Source organism: Mycteria americana, chromosome 2 (assembly GCF_035582795.1).
Source record: "Mycteria americana isolate JAX WOST 10 ecotype Jacksonville Zoo and Gardens chromosome 2, USCA_MyAme_1.0, whole genome shotgun sequence".
Classification (NCBI taxonomy): Eukaryota; Metazoa; Chordata; class Aves; order Ciconiiformes; family Ciconiidae; genus Mycteria; species Mycteria americana.
Window position 1 is genome coordinate 130,023,752 of NC_134366.1, and position 15,205 is coordinate 130,038,956.

General features: G+C 37.3%; 1 protein-coding gene across 4 annotated transcripts in view; it reads left to right on the plus strand.

Moving 5' to 3' along the window:
- The window catches only part of SNTG1 (syntrophin gamma 1), a 348,105-nt gene that overhangs the window by 146,689 nt on the left and 186,211 nt on the right, over positions 1-15,205 (plus strand). Inside the window, exon 1 of one of the 4 annotated variants that reach the window (XM_075494640.1) lies at positions 2,391-2,409. The exons of the other annotated variants lie outside the window; for them this stretch is intronic. The gene's annotated coding sequence lies outside the window, so the exon portion shown is untranslated. Of the gene's footprint in view, positions 1-2,390; positions 2,410-15,205 lie in introns of those variants that run through there. 4 annotated transcript variants of the gene reach the window in all.

The following is a 15,205-nucleotide window of genomic DNA, read 5'->3' on the forward strand; positions in this document are numbered from 1 at the left end:
TGCACTTCATTAGTCTGCTCCTAAAGGTGAATTACTTCATTTGGGATCTCCTGTTATGAAAAATTTGGAACTGCTCATAGGTTCTCCTCTTTCCCTTCTATCTGCAAACAGGATCAAAGAAAGAAGCAGTAATACTTGCGGGGCCAAAGCAGTCCTTTCCTTTGGCACACTTGCATGTTTCTGGACACAGATCACTGTGGATCTTTTTTGTATACCTTTGAATGCCTACCTACAAGATTCTTCAGCAAATCTGCATAAGCTCCTTCCCTTTAACCGCTGCTATGAAAAAAAGAAAAGGTTTGTCTACTAAGTCAGAAGCAATTTCTGTACGTATAATAATTCTTTACATAGAATAATAATAACAAACCCAGCAATAATAATAATAATTCAGCTACAGAACTGAAATATCTGTAATATTCAGCCTGCCAGGGTGAGAGGATTCCTCTTTATTTTCTTATATATGCTGTTTTCTTTTTTAAAATATATGGAAATTCCTAGTTATAAAGGGCAAGCCAAAGCTTCCCATTACATGGAGCCAACAGGAAAAAAAGCAGATATCCCTGAAGATGTACAGAAAATGATCTAGTCTACTTTAGTTGGACTTACTATTCCAGAATTAAGCTCTATTAAGTATATAGGAAGTGAAGACTGGCAGGATTTAGGTAGATTGGGTTGTGTCCCCAAGGTTTTTATGGTCAGACAGGTAGTGGGATTCAGACCTACCTGTATCAAGCTCCCTGTCATTCTTCCTGAGAGTCAACAGCAGAATTGCTCTGAAACAACCAAGAGTCATTTGAATGGGGGACTATATTGAGTAAAGCAGATTAATATTAAAATGCCTGCAATTCAATTTGCTTTCAGACTAATGTTTTCCCTGAGGATATTTTCAACTTTAAGGGCAATAAAATCATAAGCTTAGATTTGACAGCTTGAAAATTACACAGAAGATAAGATGATTCCTTGTAGAGGAGTCTGTTTTTTCAACTAACAAATCACACCAGTTTGTCTGTAGGTTGCTATCTAGGTCTAGAAACTCAGAATTTGCCATTTCTTTTACCTGCAGCATTTTGCTCTTTAACTCATTGGTATGAATTTGCCTCATTGCTTGACCGTGTGCTTACCGTTTGGTCTGCCTTGCCTGCAAAAGTCCTCTTCACTCTCCAACTTCTGAACATGGAATCTCAGATCCAGGCAGCTGCTCAAAAGTGTGATCATGAAATTGTACCAGATTCCTTTTCTTCTTTATTTCTTTTTCTCAATCCGGCTTTTGATTCTTTGTGCTGTACTTAAAAAAAGGAGATAGTAGGGAGAGATGGGTGAGTTCAAAGAATGAAATTTGTGTATGAGTGATACAATAGCAAAATAAGTTGGCACTCGCCTGATGGGAAACACTTAGCAGATACTACTTCCAAGATCTTAAGAGTGCTACATCACAACAAAATAATGACTCATTAATGATACACAAAGTATAGCTTTAAATTTCACTTATTATTTTTGTACTGTAAGGGTATTCCTATATGTAAATTCTGAAATCTTGTCCAAGATGGACTGATAATACTGGATATTAGTATGGATTATATGTAGGGGAGATAGGTGCTTGTTCATTTGAAAGATGTAGTGGAGACTGTTGGTCAGAGTCCCAGTTATAGGGCAAATCCAGTGGAGTCTGCATATCTGGATTGCTTTGTCTGTTGTATTTTGTAAGCTCTCAGTCAGGAACATACACCTCTGTTTCCTTCTCTGTCAAGAGAATTTCTGTGCAGTTTTTCTGAGTACGTATTGTTGCATATGCTGGATAGGGACATTCTGTGGATTTTTATATACACTATGTTGAAAATTAGTCCTAACTTTTCCATTTCCTTGAGTTTGTGAAACATGCCCACTTCAAAGCACTTTCCTAATTCATATTTCTTTCTTGTTTTACATCTGTCTCTGCACACCAGTACAGCCTCCGATCAGACAGCTTATTTCCGACTCTATTGATTTAGATACATTTATGGATAAAGAAACTACCCCAAACTTTTATACTCTTATGGAGTGGAGAGAAACAGCTTTCTGCTTCAGCAACTGCTTATGCATATTTATTGAATAGCTTCTTTGAGGATGTTATGATGAGCTAGCTTATCAGTGAAAATGACTTGAAGTAGTCTCAGATCTCAATATCTGTGATTCCAATTAGGAATTTAATAAATGCTGAAACCTTTTAAATCTTTCATTTATGCATAATGTAGCATGACAATAAACAGCTGATGACAGTGGAGAAATTCAACAGGAATCTACTGTCTAGATTAATTTCTTTTTTTTTGTTAGCTTGCAGAGCCTGCATCTGTGACCATGACACGCTTAACTTCAGAGAACTCATTATTACTTCCATTGTGCTCTGGCAGTTTTCATCCTTCACAGTCAGAGGTGGGCAACTGATTTTAAAGAATTTCCATGCTCAAGGGAGAGATAAACACTCTTTTATTGTTTCATGCCCCAATAGGACAGGCAGGTCTTCTTAAACAGAAAAATAAAAATATGACAGTGTTAGAGAGACACATTTACCAGTGTTTTATTTTACCTTCCTACAGAAAGAGAAAATAAGTGTTTTCTAACTTTGAAGACAAAATACACGACTGGCTAACCTTGGAAATTCATGTTACTAAAGAAGTTTGGCAGGGAATTGTAAGAAATACGGACTTTATTTTTGTATCTGGACTTCTCAAAATGATTGGTAACTAGATTCTTTCACTTTTCTATATGGCTTTGCTGGCTCGTGTTACTGACCAGTGTTAGCCTGCTGACAAGCATGAAAGGAATTGGTTGCTCCAAGCCAGCTGGTATCTGAGAGACAGTTGACAGATATTTTTATAGCTTATTCCTGAGAAATATCTATGGCATACCAGCTGTCACTGTTGTAGTATATGTACTACGGTTTCTGGTGTTCTAAGTAAAAAGGTATTCAAAGGTATTAAGAGTGAACCAGCTTCTCACTGTAAATAAACAGTCCAATGTACTTGTGAGAGTAGGAGAGGCTATTCTTACCTTTTCATCATATGTCTCCTACAGATTCACATCTGATACAATCCGCTAAATACTTTGTATGCTCATACAGCTGCCATTCCTGAGAGGTTTCTCAGACAGCTTTCTTGCAATATCTAAGGAGTTTCTCTGGGTGAGTTTTGCAGACCTGTCACAACTCCTGACACCTACTGTGTAGTACTATTAGAAGGAGTGCTGAGTATGAGAAAATTGCAGCCATTCCTGCACTGCATGCTTCCTAGGCTTGCACTGTCCAGTTATAGCATTCAAGAAGGCACTTTGGACATTTCAAGGAGGTACAGACTTGCAGAACAAATAGGTATCAGTAGTGCATGCATACATGCTGCTGAGGTCAAGGCTTCCAGATCATCCAGTTGCTGGGTGTTTAATAGATCCCAGAGGCTTTGAATTTACCGTACATGAACAAAATGTCGTTTCAGGAAATGTGGAATTTATGTAATCCAGCTCTTACACAATATATTTGCATATAATTCTGTCTGAAGAAAGATGGCGATTGTTGACATTCAAGTCAACTAAAACTGCTCCTCAATAAAGTAATTGTCTCCTCAATAAAATAATTTATTTCTGTTTTGCAGTCTATTTTGCTATAGGAAACAAACAGGCCATTGTACATTTTTTTTATTTTTCCCCAATAGGTGGGAACTGATAGCAAACTAGGTCATTATCAGAATTATAGATATTGCTAGATAGATGTTTACTCTACTTCTTTTTTATGGGAGTGGGAGAATAAGTAGCAATTATCTTGATCTGAAACGTGCAAAAAATGACATCAAATTTTGGTCCTGGTTACAAAAGCTTTACATTTTTGTCAGTGACAGAAGAAGTCAACTTTGGACATGGCATATGAGGACTGGAACTAATTTATAAATAAAGGTACAGATGGAACCACACATCGTGCTGCATTGTCCTGTAAACTTCGGCATCATGGGTCCTGTCTTTTCAGGCTTGCTAATTGCCAGCCGTAAGGTTTTTTTCTTATCTTGAGAGTTGCTTCATGAAAAGATCAGATTCCAGATAGTTGTAGACTTCTGTAGCTTTGAAGCACTCCATCCATCATATAGGCCAAAAATATTACATTGCTTAGAGCATCAATGGATTTCTGCACTCCAGTTTTCTCAATTAAAAGGTTGTCTTCAGAGTGTAAGATTTAATGTACTTGTAATCATTTGGCCAATTATTATAGGCTTTTTCTCACTGGACTTCTGCCATTCATTTAAAAAAAAAGGGTTACTTTTAGTGGAGTAAACACAGTATTTTTCATGATCTTTTTCTAGAAGTGCAATTTTCCAAAAGATCATGTCTGGAAATAATCCAGGCGTGCTGGTTTTGAAGGTTAAATGTTTTCAGGGCAGATCATAATTAGAGATACCAGATTCATAATTTTATGGTTTTGATTTATTTTCCCTTTGAGCACTTCTGTCTTTTCAGGCTATGGGAACTTTCTGTCTAAATCAGTAAATTAGAGAAATTTATGACAGTGAATGTGAACTGAGATTTCTATATATCAAAACAAAAATCTGCTGTGTCATCATCACTAATGGAACACTGGTGATGAAACAAATAATTTGTACATTCAGAATGTCTCTTGAAGCAATTTTTTTCTGACATAATACACATTTTCCCTTTGGTGCTTTTTTTATCAGTGAATGATTGTCAGCTCCCCAGCAAAACTTCTGCAACTCCAGTAATGGAATTTTTTCTGAATCACAGTAAGAATTACCTCTGCTGGAGTTCAGCCCTGATATATTCTGCCAGTACAAGGTCTATGCCCCATGAAAGTCCTGTTTCAAGGGTGAATTTTACTCTTCTGGATAACATTTACATCTTGCAGCTAGCAAACTACTTGTACTTGAGTACCCTTGCACATCTGAATCATGGCACTGAGTTTTTGATGGAAACCTGTTGATTTTATGAAGAGTAAAGATTTTGCTAAATGTACATTTTATAATGCCACTTAAGCAAAAGACAAGAGGCAGAGGTTTAATAAAATGGTTTATCACTGCAAAAATAATGAAAAAAATGTTTCCTACAAGATGAGCAGGACCTTACAAATGCACTTAAGACTTTGCTTTTTGTAGGTATCTCACCTTATTTATATGAATGAAGCAACAGAAAGGTAGTCGTCACCATTTATGAATTGTACATAGCAGTCATTCATTGCTGTTCTGTGCTTTCCTGTTCTTTGTCAGAACAATGGACACAAAATGGACAGAAATGGAACAAAAAATCAACATAGCTGTCATATCCCCACAAAAAAGAAACACAAAGCATATACTGAAGGTCTGATGTTCAATACGAACAATTTTATGTTTTCTTTAAAGAAATGGTTAGTGTCAATTTTGAATAATGTCCATAGCATCAGTAGTAATAAATAGCCTAAATAAGTGACAGCAAATCACCTGACTAGAAATTAAAGTAAAGCCTGGTTTTGTCCTTTTCACACATTCCTGGTTTTGCTTATAATAAATGAAACCGTTTTTAAGTTGGTATCTGTGCTGCACCAGTTTTGGCAGCTTTAATGAACAGAGTATAAATATTTTCAAATTGCTTTTCAAAACACTCTGTAACTCCCTAGTTCATTTTTCTTTTTCATTTTCTGTATAAAAGCAACACTTGGGAACACAACTGATTTTTTTTTTCCTTAGGTGGTTCTGATTTAAATGAAAATAAAAAGTTAAATCTATATGCACAACCTGTATACAGAGTGCATTAATACTTGACATGTAATGAATATATTGCATAGTCATGTTTTTGGGGAATGTAATGCTGGATTTAGTTTTTGTTGCTGCAGATAAAAACCATATAAGTTGAAATTTAGTTTACCTGAAATTTAGCTTTTAAAAATGGTAGTATTCTAAAACAGAGGGTTGGAATGACCGTTGAGAGATCATCCTGTCCAATCCTTCCCTACAGTGTGAGATCAGCTGTATTTGAACCATTCCTGGAATATTTTAATTTAATTAGTTCTTAGGAAAAAAAGAACAAAACACCTCTAGTGACAGAAGTTCACAGCTTCCTTAGTTGATTTCTGTGAACTGCTTAAGGGTTTCTACTACTGGAAAATTCTTCTTAGTGTGTAACGTAAATCTTCCTCACTGTGAATTAATCTCATTACTTCTTGGCCTATGCACATTAAACATGGACAGCAGTTTGTTTCCATTCTCTCTGTTCTTTTTCTCTGTGCATATATTATGTGTGTATATGTAAAAGTGTATGGCTGCATGTGTTGCCTTCTCTCAGTCTTCTCTATTCTGGGCTAGAATGACTTAAATTCTCACAGTCCATCTTTATAGGCCATATTTTTTGAATGTGTGATCATTCTTATTGCTGTCCCCTGAACTGTCTCCATCTGCTCCATGTTTGTTTTTTTGATGTATTGTACCCAAAACTATAAACAGTAGACCACAGGAGGCTTTTGTAGTGCTTGAGCAGATTGGATGGAACAAATGCTCCTTTACTGTAGTTATCTCAAGCTTCCTCCATTGGCAATGTAAGTTAGAGAAACCTTATTTCAGCTGCTTACAGAGCCTTCTGTTTCTGAAATTAAAATGGAAACTTTACTAGTAACTTGTTTGGGGGAACATCAGAATCACATTTCAGTCTCTGGACTGAAGAAGATCTGTACCTAGTAACTAGCATTAGTGTCAATGGTATTTCAGATATTGCAGAGTTCTGAAGGTTACAACATCAAAGAAAAAAAACCACAACAGTTCAGTACAGCACAGTAGGAACAGCTGTTTTTCTGTAAAGTACATTGTCTTTGTTCTCAAAACTAATCTGGTCAAGCCTAGTTTTCATACATTCTTACAAATTAGTAAGTGGAAAATACAGTGAGATGCTTTTGAAGGTAAGATGCAAGGTAATGGAAATGTGTCATCAGCTTTTGACCTTTCCTACTATCTCTTTAGATCAGTTCAACCATTGTGGTTGACACTGTCCGTTTATTAAGGTATTGATACATACTGTAAGAAATAAGAAATAGGTATTCTCCTTTCAGTGAATGGATGGCTTAATCATGGATATGATCGTGTGATTGGGAGTGCACCCTCAGTAACTTTAACACATAAAATGCATCTCCCTTTGGCTTTACCTTACATTTGCATTTCTTTGATAGGCTTTCTCATATGGATAAATATACTCTGCTGTAAGGGCAAACTTCTTTTCGGTATATCCTGCTTATATTTCTCAAAGACAAATTACATCATTGAGGAATGTACAACCTCAATGAGATTTTCAGTAAGGTTAAGTTAAAGTCTAGCATTAAAATTGTGATTTCGAGTCTGTGTTTATTGCTCTGATTTTTGGAATTTAAAAACACAGAGCGCTAAGCTAAGCTGCAAAAGTCCACCCTGTTTCACATTTCCTGCTTATTGAAAAATCTAGATTGCTTTTAGATGTCAAATATATTCCAAAATAGGCACATATAATCAAGGTAATACACATAATGTTTTTTTCAGTTGTGGATTTTTTTTCAGCGGGTCTCTCAAACCTTTAAAAGCTTGCTCCTGAAAAAAAAGAAAAGTCAGTTACATTCTCTTTCAGTTTTTGCAGAATATCTTGTCTTCCATGTCTGTCTTTTAGGTACTCATTTAGCAGTTTCTTAGACATTGCCAGGTTGCTGTTCCTATTTGGCACCCCACTGATTTTGGTGGGACACCTTGACAGTACATTAGAGAAGATGTAGAGATATTATTGAAGTTCAGCATGTTATATTATCACAATAGAACCTTTTTTATACTTAAAGACTAATTTAGTCTTTTAAAATTTGATTGCTTATCTTCATACTTTTGCTGTGTAATTTTTTATTACAGTGGATAACCTGGTATATGATAAGTTCTGTTCTAAAGCTAGTATTGAGAAAGACTACAGAATTACCATCCTCTGCTTAGTAGTGATGGCACTAATCATATTGTATGCAGTGGCAGACAGCTGTGTTCAAAAGCTGAAACATTTAGGAAAGCTAAAACAAAACAAAAAGGAGGACACTTTCATTTCATTTTTAGTTCAGAGCTTTAAAAATGACAGGGAATTGTATGAAAGCACAAATTGATACTAGCTTAATGCTAGTATTTCTTAAGTCCTATCAAATGCTGCTGCCCAGTTTGTCAATTGCTTTCATATAGTGTGAATCAGGTTTGAAGCACTTCTTTGCAAAAACAAAAAGTCTAACAGGAAATTAAATTCTGAGTAAGAAATAAATTAAACATTGAGACTAGGGTGTTGGTTTCTTTATTCACTGAGGACAAACTCAATGAATTCTGCTGATATTACTAACATTTGAATGCAGAGAATGGTAACACCTACATTTTGGGATTGTGTATCTCTTGTTGAACTATTTTTATACCTTCTAAAAGATAAATATAATAAAACAAAGTTGATAAACTTTTCTTATTTACAATATCTTAGAGTTTTGCCCTGGTAAAAGCTTTCTCCATCAAAAGTGGTTGCAGGACTGCAATGTGAAGAGATGTCAGATATTGCTCTCACACTAAGAATTTTAGAAAAGACTCTAGAGGTTCAACCATGAGCTTGTCCTTGTTGGAGAAAGAGGTGCCTACTGGAGAGATCAGAAGGAAGTTAATAAGCATCTTACTTGTAAGTGGGAACGGTGGTTGATAATGCCTTCACTAATAATTTCCTGAAAAGGAAAAACAAAACACACCTAAAGTGGGATCCGTTCCTTACTGAAAAATAAAATAAGAGACAAAGCCTTAGCAAGCATTCAAAAAGGATACTTCTTAGAAAAAAAATGGAGGAACTTTCTTGTAAATTTGGAAAGAATGTGGTGCCAGGTAACAAGAACCTTTCTGTAAACGAGACCATGAGATTGCTTAGGCAGCTAGAGCCAGAATATATGCCATTTATCCATCAAATCATTGGGTAGCTGGTGTCATAAAAGTGCCTGTTACATGTAATATTTTTCTGTGCTGAATTTACAAAGTCTAAAGCATTGTTTGCTGATCCAAAGCTTGCTTGAACTAATATAACTATTTGGTCTCCAAAACTGAAATGGAAAGACAGAAACAATTTGTTCTTTTCATTAACATTAACATATAAATACAGTTTCATACATGTCTGAGAGATTTCCCTTGTTAGGTCCCAGGATGAACTTTGTAGTGCAGATGATAAAACATAGCTGATAAAGGTCACTTGAACATTTTTCTATTCACATTTATTTTTTAAAAATGGGGATAATCTCCTTTTAATGAGTTTAGTTTAGTAATAAATTTGGGACTGAAGTAGGCTCCATTAATTTAAAAAATAAATAGAAATCATTCAGTCTCCAAAGAGAAGCATATGTAAGACTATAAGTTAAAATCAAAACTGAAAAACAACATTGTAGTGAAGTTGAATCATCATTAGTGGCCATAACAATGCAAAATATTGATTTTTCTTCACATGAGATAATCTATTCTTTTGTGCTGTTTCTTCATTACATAATCTTAATTTGTGGCTATTTAATCTAAAAAAAATTGGTAATTTTTCAGCATTTTGTTTTAATGTTGTTACATTTTACCATTACATGAGTAATATGAATGACATTTTCTTTTGAAATTCATAACTTGTTATTTCTGCTTAAGCATTTTGGCGAGCAAGGCTCTTTTGACGGGTTGTAACAGATGCCCATTCAATTACTATGAAAGGAAGTGTCATTACTGTCAATTATATAAGTGAAAACATTAGTTATATTTACTGTGATAAGCTTTGTATGAAGGTAGATTGTGGGGCTCGTGGAATGTTGGTCTCCCAATGAAGAACAAATGCAGAAGACTCTTCTCACAACAGCCGTCTCTGTAACATGTTCTTACAACTGTTAGTGTAAGAGAAACTGTGGGGCTTTAGTATCATGACTGTACCATTGTGTAAAATGTCAATCTACGTGTTACAGACCCAGAGGTTTCGGGGTGTTCCTTAGTTCTGTCAGTTACTACAGCTTTAAAGAGTCCAATGGGTGTGTGAAAATATAGAGAGACTCAACACCTTCTTGTTAACCAAGAACAACCTGCTGAGAAACTTGAAGTCCTTAGTGTCTTCGAAGATAATGGCAAAATTTCCACTAAGGTCATCAGAGAAAAAATTTCATCTGCAAAATTCTGAACAAATAAGGCATAACTAGCAATAGTAAATATTCTCAGTGTCTCGTAGATTAGTGCAGAATTCATAAAAAGACAAATTTGAGAACAAATAAAAAAATACAGGACAAGTTAATTAACATTTTCCAATGTAAGTTACTTGAGTTTTCTCTTAGTTTTCTGATACTTGGCTATAGCTTTTTTCTTCATTGTTTAACTTCATCTGATTTCATAAAATGGGCAGAAAATTATGAAATGTGGTCATTACCAAAATAATATTCTTTTAAAGCATTAAATAGCCTAAGATGTGTAAGATGTATGTGTAAGATGTATAATTCATTCCATATTCCAAATAAATCTTATTACTTATGAAGGTTTGAATATGTAGAAATAAATGCCTGCCCAGTCCTTTGAAAATTAGTTAGACATTGCAATATAAAGCTTTAAAACAGGCCATTCTTTCAGCTACATAGCTATAAAGACAGAGTGCCTTTATTCTTCACACTAAATGCTGTACTTTATACTAAACTTTAAAATACAGCATATATTTATAAAACAATATTAGCACTGAGGTTTGGTTTTACTGTGCTCGGTTATTATTTTCTCTTACCTAGTGAAATTGGTCAGTGTCATTGTAGTTTTCTCACGTGTAGGTTTTCATTTGTGAAAACATTTTTCTTCATGTTGCTGATGCAAAGTTTTTTTAACAGCGGTCATAGAAGTCAACTTTTTCACAGAAACACCTTTTCATCCAGTCACTTGTGCAACAGTTGGCTGTACAGTCATTGCATTTCAATGAGAGAGTCTCAGCCCATTCAGTTGCACAACACTGAGTCTAAAGAGCGATTATCTTTCACTCCAGGGTGACTGTTTCTGTGGCATGTGAGGAGAAGGGCAATGTACTTGTGTAAATTAATCTGATTAAACATTTGGACGGGAAATGGAATTATTAGGTAGGATTTATATTATGCCATTGCTGAAGGCACTGAGCAATCCTCCATAATTGTAGCCATAATTCCAGCTGCAGCAATATTTTAAATTTTATGGCATATATGATGCCCTCAATGAAAAGCAGAACTATTAAAAATATGGTTTTGGAGCAAGCTGTATGATGTATAGCAGAGTAAAAAAAGTAAATAAAGTTTGTAATTACTAAATACAACTTTTAATTGTGTATTTTACACCATAGGTACACTCAACCTCTTATCAGAGGCAAGGCAAGCTTGGAATGTATGTCTCATAAATGGATTTCTTAATATTTGTGAGAAATCCTTGAGAGTTGCAGATCTTTATATGGTAAAATTAAGATGCACACTCTTCTCCCTTTTTCTCCTATTTTCTGTTAGATGTAAATGGCTGCACTCACATACTCTTTTGAATCCCCATGCTTCTGTGCAGGTGCTTCCACCTTTGTCCACCACCACTCTTTCAGAGGACAGTGTCCGACAGCAGAGCTGGTTGAACAGGCAGTTCATTTTGTCCTCCGTAGCCAAAGTCCACAGCCTGACACACTGAGAGGATCCACCATCACTCTCCATTTACCTTAGTGCACTGGAGTGTGGCTGAGTGCTCTGACTGTTGTGGCTGTAGTGATTCTTTTCAGAGTCACTGCCTCTCCTGATGCTGTAACAAAAGTGACAAGTATCTCAAATAAGAGCCTCAGACACAGCTGATGCTCCTTCTTCCTCCTCTCTCATTCCACTTTTTGTCTGATGTGTAGGTCTGGATGACTCCTTTCTTCATATAGGTTTATTCCCTAAATGTAAGGTCTCCGTCTCTTTGACACAGATAATATCTTTGTCTCCATCTTTTACACTTTCATTTATAAAGATACAATTTTCCTTTTGTGGTGGACCAGGGGCTGACAGAAAGGCAGAGCTAATGCCCCTAGACCAATCTCAGATGGCATCTTGTGTCAGTTTTTCAGTATCTGTCACAATTTTGCTGAAAACTGATGGATAATTTGAAGTGGAGTTTATTATGTGAAATGAAGGTTAAATTCTGAAATGGAGACAGGAATACAAAAGTTACATCCACAGTTTGATACAGGTATGTCCTATTCTCTCAAAAAACACTAGCAAAAAACAGTGCCACCTAACCAACCAGGCAGCCAGCCCCAGTGTCCCTCTGACGTGCTGAAACTCCAAGGAGCTGCGGTGAGGAACCCAAATAAAATAAAACCCAAATAAATAAAATAAATAAATAAATAAAACCCAAAGTGCTGTGGGTTCAGCTCTCAGCTGTTTTGGTGTAGACTGCAAGTAGTGCTGTTATTCTGATAGGCTCGATTTCGTTTCGTTATTGCAGTAGATGAGAATGCAACTCAGCCCAGTCAAAATCCCATGTACTCATCTGCATTGTAGTGCTACAAAAGGATATATCCTATTACCTTAATAACCAGAAAGTATGTCCTTTCAGAGACTTAATCCAATTTTTAACCAGCCTAAAGTCTTCAGATAAGCTAAAACTGCCATGGCAAAATACAGCAATTTTACCGTCTTGCTGCAACTGTGTTCTACTGTATAATCACCTTTTGTCCTGACAGGGCACTATGAGGGCCAGCAGCTCCCTGGGGGCCAGGAGCAGCGGGGGCCCCTGGGGTGACAGGGTCGGGCCTGGCAGCCTGTCCTGTCCCACCGCCCCAGGCAGCAGCAGGGCGTCCGGGGGGCACCAGGGCAGCCCCAGCCTGGACCATCAGGCAGCTCCCTGGGGACAGGGACGAGCTGAGGCTGGGCCAGGATGTGGGCCTGCAGAGGGGCCCAGCTTGACAGGGCCCATGGCTGGGCAGGGCCGGGTTGTGGGAAGGTGGAGACTGGCCCTGCTGTGGCATCACAGGGGCAGGGACTGACGGCCCGTGGGGACTGAAATGGGGTCCTGGGACCTGGGTAGAGTGTGGGGAGACCCGTGGGGACTGAAATGGGGTCCTGGGACCTGGGCAGGGCTGGGGGAGAGGAGCCACGGGTGTCTGGGCAGGGACGGTCAGGGTTGGCAGTGCTCTGAGGGTCATGACAATGTTTGTATTATCTGTGAAGGTGAAATTCATTAACACTTTATTTATTCATTTACACTTACCACATGGGAGAGCAATTTTATTTTTCTCTGTTTCAAAAGAAACACTTTTAAATGAAATAAATGGATTGAAGATGTTGTGGCATGCTATTGCTGTCACTAGGGTTATGCATATATATGACTGGAAAGAGGTTTTCTATTTATTTTTTTATTGGGTAAGGAAGGAGTAGCTAACAGTTTACAGTTTCTTACAGGCAGGATAAAGAAAAACTCCTGCAGTGAGAAAACTGTGTGCAAACATACATTGTTATGTGGTCTGGTTGGGTCCTAGTACCCGGAATAAAATGGATCCGTCTGTCGAGTCTTTCCAGCTCGTGCTGTCCCTGCGCACCCACTTAGGTAATGTGGGAAGGGGGGAACGTAGCCAAGAGGAAAGTGACGGCCTCGGTGGGACACATGAGTGGTCTTCATGTCCTGTGCCTTGGTGTGGCCCTCTGTCATCCCTCTTTAAATGCCTTCTTCCACCCCCTTACTTTGCACACCCTCTATATGAATTTGGGAGTGTGGAAAGGAGGTGATTGTTGGGGTGGTGCACAACTTGGTATTAAGCTCTGGATCACCAGGCATCCTGCGTCATCTGTGTGCTGGGGAGAGCCACACGAGAGCCACCAAGCCTGTGGTTTGTGGCCATGTCCTCACCCCAAGTTTACTATTAAAACCCAGCAGAATTAATGGATTTTCATGAATAAAAAGGTGAACTGAACCTGAACCAAATCCTGCTGCGCTTAATTTTCTTTACTGATTCCCTTTTGTCTACAACAGATAAAAGTGAATAGATCGTTGTTAATCTTAAATGAACTATTTGACTGATAGTTGCAGAGCTGGTGACCTTTCGCTTTTGGTTAGGCGATTGTGAGTTAGCATTAGGACACTGAAAGCAACAGTAAATTATCTGTGTTATCTGTTTCGGATATGCATCAAAATGTGGTGCTCATTCTAATGTTACGTAGTGCGAGTATTTCCTGAGATCTTTCTGCACCTGCTTTTCATGACTTTTGGCATTTGGGTTTTGAAGCTAAATGTTACGTGCAGGTAGGAGTTTCTATTTATTGATTTGGAATTTATTTAGTGAAGGAATAGCGGACAGAAAAGCCAAGATATTCTGCACCGTATTAACTGAGATTAGAGCTCTTCACTCACTGAACCCCACAGCAGAAGCTGCGAAAATATTTTAAATAATACATTAATTTCCATGTTAAACTGTATATATTGACCTTTTCTCTTAAGTTTTCTTTCCATAATTGGCTTTATTATCAAGAGAATCCTTTAGAAAACTCTGTGATGTTTCTTACTGGCTTTTGCAAAATGCTTTTAATATATGAGAGTTATATATATTTTTTCAATTTGTATGCCATACTTACCTTTAGGAGGCGGATTCAGAGTCTCTGAATGGTCTTGCAGTACTTAATTTCAGCCTGGATTGCCAGGGTAAGACACAGTAAGTAGGTGCCTGCTGAATGTGACTGACATTGATTGTTCTTTTCACCTGAGGATCAGGAAGAGGCAGGTAGACCTTGTACTACTTATTGCTGTAGAGCAGAACTGTGGATCTCTAACATGCTGACATGTTTAACATTTCAGCACTTCAAATCTTCTCTCTGGAATTCTAATTATGCTTCAGCAGACTAGTCCTGACATGGTTTCGTGAAATGTGAAAGGAGAGGTGGTAGAGAAAAAAGGAAGGAGTATTAGTCAGTGCTCTAATTTAATGGCCCCCTGAATTTTAATCTCAAAGTAGCACACGTTTCTAAGATGCTTCGTTCCATATTTTAGAACAGTATCTCTGAAGGTTTGTACCTTGGGGGATTACAGAGCACAGAGTATAGGGGGGGCAAAGCCTCACTTTATTCCTGACTTAACAAGCATGAGAACAATTTCTCAAACCTGTTGCATTGTTTAAACACAGTCAGCTTACTGCATCATTTGTCAGTGTAATAGGTGAAGGACAGTTAGCTGCTAAGCATTACCAGGTTTATTATGCATTCTTTTCCAAGAAAGGTTGTAGAAAATGAAGAATT